Source organism: Asparagus officinalis, unplaced genomic scaffold (genome assembly GCF_001876935.1).
Source record: "Asparagus officinalis unplaced genomic scaffold, Aspof.V1 AsparagusV1_Un160, whole genome shotgun sequence".
In the NCBI taxonomy this organism is placed as follows: Eukaryota; Viridiplantae; Streptophyta; class Magnoliopsida; order Asparagales; family Asparagaceae; genus Asparagus; species Asparagus officinalis.
Window position 1 is genome coordinate 1 of NW_017972426.1, and position 7,153 is coordinate 7,153.

Consider the following 7,153-nt stretch of genomic DNA (forward strand, 5'->3'; position numbering starts at 1 on the left):
AAGCAAACAGGCAGATAAGTAGGTCGGAAATAAGGTAAAAAAAATTTCAAGTTTAATAAGTGTTGATTGAGCGTGAGAAATGGAAAACCTGAGTTGGGGGATGCTGGATGCTCGAGGGGGAGTTTGGGGATGGCGGGATCTGGAAGGCTGGCGGTTTGAAATGTGGTACCGATTTGGGGGAGATGCGTCGTCGTTGTGGATGTCGCGTAGGGAGATGGGAGGGGGGATGGTCCGATTGAATGATGCTGAGTGAGGGATTGGGGATTCGTGGGGCAGAGAGCAAGAAGATTTGGGTCAGCGAGATCGGTTTTGTTCGGGCGGCGAGGGCTGCTTTCGTGGTGGCGGAGGCTTGGGGACTCGTATCGGAGGAGGAAAGTCGGCTGGATTTCAACAAGGAGCTGATAGCTGTAGATTTTTGGGAGAAATCGGGGGAGCAAAATGGGGGAGAGAGATTGGGGGTCACGGAGCTGTGCGCTTGTAGAGTTTAGGTCGTCGCTATAATATTGTCAAAAAACCCTCCGCCTGCTTTAACAATACCCCAGCTGCGAGATTCGTGGAGTGCCGGTTTTTATTTTTCGTCGTCCGCCAAATTTTTCAAGAAAAGACGGCCGCTGCTTTAACAAACACGGAGGTGATGTCGTACCGAACCTGCGTTGGCATGAGAAATCGTACTGGATATTATATATATATATAATATATATATAATATATATGTATTGTATATATGTACATATATACATATATATATGTATGTATATATGTACAATCATATATATGTATGGTATATATGTACATGATATGTATATATATATACTATAATATATACTATATATATATTATAGTATATATATAATATATATATTATAATGTAGCATATAATATATACATTATAATTGCAATAGATTGTTAGCATATATACATATATTATATGTATATAGTATATATAGCATATATACTACTATAATATATATGTATAACTATGATATAATACAGTATATATATGTATATATATATATACATATTATAGGTATATATAGCATCTAACTATATATTAATATATATACATATAGGTATATTGTATAGATGTATCATAGTATATATATATAATCTATATATATATAATAGTATATATATATATATATATATATATATATATTATATACAGGCTATATATAGTATGTATAAGTGATGTACATGATATATATTAATATATATATTGTATATCACTATATGCTATGTATAACAGTTGGTTTTTTAAAACATCTATATAGGTATACGTATAGTGTAATATATTATGTAATCATATATAGTATATGTATATATGTACAGTCTATATGATAGTATATTATAGCTATTATATTATTATATATATAGTATATATATATGTGATATATATATATATATATATATATAGTATATATTTATATATATAGGTACTGATGTAGATAATATATATATATATATAGTAGTATATGTACAGTATATATATATATATATGTACTAGTATATAATGTACATATAGTATATATATATATATATATATATATATATATATAGTATATATATTAATATATATTATATATATATATAATATAGTATTATATAGTATAGTATATATATATATTATTAATATAATTATATTATGTATAACTATATATATATACCATACATATATATAGTGTAGTATATATTACATTAGATATGTAGTAATATGTATATATGTACATGGATTATACATTAGACATATATATATATATATAATATATATATATAGATAATATATATATATATATATATATAGCTATATATTTAGGTATATATATATATATATAGCTATATATGTATATAGTATATAGTTATAGTAGTATATATATATTATTAGTAGTATATAGATATAGGTATAGTAGGAATATATGATTATGTAATAGTATGTACATTATATACATACGATACTATATATGTATGTATATATAGCGATAGATATTGATACTATGTATTAGTATGTACATATACTAGCAATACGATATATATATATAATATATTACTATATATATATGTAATATATAAAATATATATATATATCATATATATATTATGTATAATATAATATTATATCAATATTATTATATATATAATATATAATATAGTATATATCTATTATATATAAGGTATAAGAACATATATATACGTATATATACTATAAATAACTATCATATATATATAGTTATATATAATTATATACTATATATTATATATATTAAATATATATAATATATTATATATATATATTAATATTATCTATCTATTATATATACTTATTATAAATATACATATAATAATAGATATAGATATACTATATATATATATATATATAATATATATATATTATTATTTATATATATATATTATATAATATAATATATAATATTAATATATATAATATATATATATATATATAATAAATATGATTTAGGATATCTGTCATAGGAGAGGGATTCCATCCTCTGACGCCTCTAAAATCACCTAGATTGAGCGAACACTTATGATAATCCCTCCGTGTGAATTGATCACATATTCTAAAAATCCCAACACACCGCCAGTTTGGGTGAATCCGTCGTTCGTTTGACACCTCTCTGGCCATGTGAAAAGTTCTTTCATTCAAAACCGTTAAATTGATACGAGTGGATGAAGGGTCAACCGTAACGGGTTCCCCCAAACTGTGAGTTGTTTGGGGTTTTAGGTATATGTAGATCAAGTTCAAACGGAAGGCGGATTATCCACAATTGCGCTTAATCATGTGATTTAGAGGCGTTCAATGAGGGAATCCCCCCTTATATTATCTTCAGCAATATATATATAAATAATTATATATATATATAAATTATATACTTCATATACATATATATATAAGTAATATAAATATATTATATATATATATATATATTATATATACGAACGCCCCCCTACGGACCTTCACCTCCTCTCTCGCCGCTAAACGACGACACAATTCCACCGCTCTCGACGAACCCTCTCCCGCCGCTCTCCGGAGGACGAATGACGCCCAATAATTTCTCGCCAAAACCACCACCCACCCCCCGGCTCTCGACGACGACGACCCACCCTCCTCCTCCCGCCTCTCGCCTCCCGCTGTCAAGAAGACGACACCCTCCCTCCTCCCTATGTCGACGCCGACGCTGATCTCCACCGTCGACGTCCCATCACTTCTTCCTCTCTCGTGACTGACGCCGATGCAGGTATTTTTGGTACAGTCTCAATTTTGGTATTTTTGGAGTGATTTCCGGTCTCAACGCGACGAAATCTATTCAGATTTCAATTCCGTCTGGGTCTGTTCAGATTTCAATTCCATTGGTTGGCATCTTTCTTGCGTTATTATGCTAATGCTTTACTGCTGTGAATTGGGGTGGACTTGAATTTTTATGCTAACTGCGTTATTATGCTAATGCTTTTCTGGATTATTATGCTAATTGCGTTATTATGCTAATGCTTTCTTGCGTTATTATGCTAATTGCGTTATTATGTGTTTTCGTCGAAAGTTACCTTCATCATTGATTTCATTAAAACTTTAATCGTTACAAATGAATTCAAATAACGAAAATAAAAATTACAACTTTCTTGAAAATAAACACAAGATCCGTTTATCGTCTCTTGCTTGCGTGGGTCTTTGGCCTGTGACGGGGACGTCGATATCTGTGGACTACCTGACACTCAGATCTGTTCCAGAAAAATCGGACAGAGCTTCGTCGATCCGCGAGGAGTCTAGAAGCCTGAAGCGCCTATCTCGGCTAAAACGAGATATTTGCTCTTCTTAGGATTACCGGCGAAGGGTAATACTAAGGAACGGACACGGGTGATGAAGAATCTGATGAAGACCTCTCCTCTGTTGAAGCACTCGACCACTCTTCACTGCAGCAGGGCTTCTCCAACTCTCCAAAAATCCAGATCCTTCAAAAATGAGGCCTTAGTTTGCTATTTATAGGCAATGGGGGCACCTAGGGTGCCTAAACACCCCTGGGGTGTCTAGGAAAAGCCTAGACACCCTTGGGGTGTCTAGGCAAAGCCTAGACACCCCTGGGGTGTCTCGGCTTGGCCGAGACACCCCTGGGGTGTCTCGGCTTGGCCGAGACACCCCTGGGGTGTCTAGGCTTTTCCTAGACACCCCTGGGGTGTTTCGACTTTCCCGAGACACCCCGGGTGTCCCAGCTCAGCCTGAGACGCTCCGTTGAGGTGCATTCGATTGTTTTCGCCGTAAATTCTTCGTCCGAACTCGGATTTGAGTGATTCCAGAGTGATTCCAAGTGCGTTGGAAGCTTGACGAAGAGTTTGATCCGCTCCGGTGGTTGGATTATCTGTAGAATGAACGAGACACGAAGGGCGTTGTTCTTTTTGCAACATCGCGGGGCTCTCGATTAGCCCGTGCCTTTGTTATCCCGAAATTCTGTCAGTTCATGTAGTTCGTCGATTCACTTCAATCGTTCATCGACGTCAATCGAACTCCTGTGGATCGGATAGTGACGTTCATCGTCGCTCTTTAACACTGAACCGTTTGTGGAGACCTATAGGCGATTTTCGATGCCTACAGATACCTCCTCCAAAGCGTTCCGGACTCGTTTCTTTTATAGAAGAGGCTGGAATACTTTAGATGTGATTGGTCTAGCCTTCAGTCGGCGTAAGGACCTGTAGTTAGCTTCAACTCTTGGCTCCTTCGATTTTCGGTCTATTCGATGCTTTGACGAATAACCGAAGTTCTTCCGGCGCTGCGTTTATCGCCTGGCCGTCGTCGGAATCCTAGGGTTTCGAATCGTCAAACGTTGACTTTGGTTGCAACGCGTTGACTGGCGTTGACCTAGGGTTACGTGTTGACCGGTGTTGACCCTAGGGTTTCGAATCGTCAAACGTTGACTTTGGTTGCAACGCGTTGACTGGCGTTGACCTAGGGTTACGCGTTGACCGGCGTTGACCCTAGGGTTTTGAACCGTCAAACGTTGACTTTGGTTGCAACGCGTTGACTGGCGTTGACCTAGGGTTACGCGTTGACCGGCATTGACCCTAGGGTTTCGTATCGTCAAACATTGACTTTGGTTGCAACGCGTTAACTGACGTTGACCTAGGGTTACGCGTTGATCGGCGTTGACCCTAGGGTTTCGAATCGTCAAACGTTGACTCTGGTTGCAACGCGTTGACTGGCGTTGAAGCCCTCGATGAATGTTAGCCACCATCACCGGAAGAAGGGAAAGTTCCTTTCTGTAGGCGAGTTGAACCGCAGGGTAGAGCACTTCCAGTGGCCGAGCGTCACCAGACTGATACGGGACCACGCATTTCTTTAACCAGATAGCGAGGTAACCGGCAAGAAGAGTCATCGGACGGATCGGTGCGGTCGCATGACATAAGAACGATCTGAATTTAGTCCCTACAGGAAAGCCACTCTCAGGACTGCTAATGGTATAGGAGTGGGCGTCAGTCTTCTTCAGCAGCTCATTAACCTCTGAAGGAGTCAGCGGTGCCAGTTCACAAATAGCTTTGCCAGAATGGCTCTCTAGATTCCTGAACAAATATGATGCGAATTGCTTCAGGCTCACATTTGATTTGGTCCTCTTCGCTAGGGGTTTAGACTGCGCCAAAGCAATGTGATAGTGACAAGTGAGGTCCCATAAGGTCTCATAGCGGTCGGGCATGCGATCTTTCAGCTGACTCAGTTCATGGTTGGAAGGAAAATACTCCTGGTATAACATCTGACCCATGGGCAAACCAGAAATCTTATGCATCTCATGAAGAGCCAAGCCCAACTCTCCGTGCCTAGTCAGAAAGGTGTTCGAGTCCGGATTATAAAGCTCGCATAAGGCAAAGAAATGCTTCGCACTAACGGGTAAACCATGCATGGTGGCACGAATGGCTGCATAAAGTCCGCAAGCATGCAACTCCTCGCTCCATCGGCTCAAGACGTACTTCGTCATACGAGCCCACCAAAACTTGTCCAAAGAATGGACCCAACCATAGAATCTGTGGCGCGACGCAGGCATCTCCCGTCCTAAGTTAGCGAGGCGATTCCTCAAAGTGGAAGCGGACGCAAGGAACTCATTACGGGGCGGTGCATCTAGCCCCAGTACTCCAGGACGCAGTCCAACAATGTGATTCCTGCTCGAACCAGGAACTGCCTGATGAGTAATGTAGCCGCAGTGAACGCTCTCATGCTCCTCTGTCAAACACCACGACATCTCCCGTTTCACAGCCTGACGCCTAAGCTCAGTCAATAACATCTCCCGCTTCACAGCCTGACGCCTGAGCTCAGTCAAAGAACGATGTCGAGGAATCCTCGGCAAATACAAGAAACTACTGCCAGCCTTATGAAGCCACTGCTCGGCGTCGATAAATGCTGCATCGGGATCTTTGACAGAATCGCCAAACAAGAAATCAGTCTTCCTGAGAGACTGAACAGAACTGGCATCCTTCACAAGAGGCGCATCTGTAATCAACTGGCGAAGGGCTCGATGTCCCCCTTCCTTCACCACCTGGGCAACCTCTGTCGACGTGCCCGGACCAAACTGAAAAGTAAGCGGAATAGGCGAAAGATCATCGGACGTCGAATGCGTGAGATGAGAACGCTCCAGAAGGGTATTCAACTGAGAACAAGCAATTAAACGTTTGTTAATTCCAGTTATAAAAGGAAATTGAACTCATCTTACGAAGGGATAAGATAGAGTCATTGCCTTATAAAGGGTGTGACGTTTTGGCCACGTTGCGCCTTCATAAGATAGGGTATATCGATAATATATCCCTGCCTTATAAGGCACAACGCAGCGACAAAACGCCCCCTTTATTTATTATGAGATAGTGTTTTGACCAAGCAAAACATATCTTTGAAGCGTCGATCCTCACCAAGGAGAATCAAGGCTCTTCCCGATTGCCTCACCAAGGAGAACAACGTGGGGTTAAAAGGACCAATTTGTAAATTTCTAAGAAAAAATGGACTAATTTGTAAATTTCCAGAAAAAGTAGCTCACCGGCATAAGAGGGAGGCGCGCCATCAGTCGGCGCGGTAGAGGATTGACCCCTCGCCATACGGGACATAGAAACCTGCAAGGTAAATTGAAGGATCAGATCTAGAAAAGGAAAAATCCCATTTTTTATCGCAATTC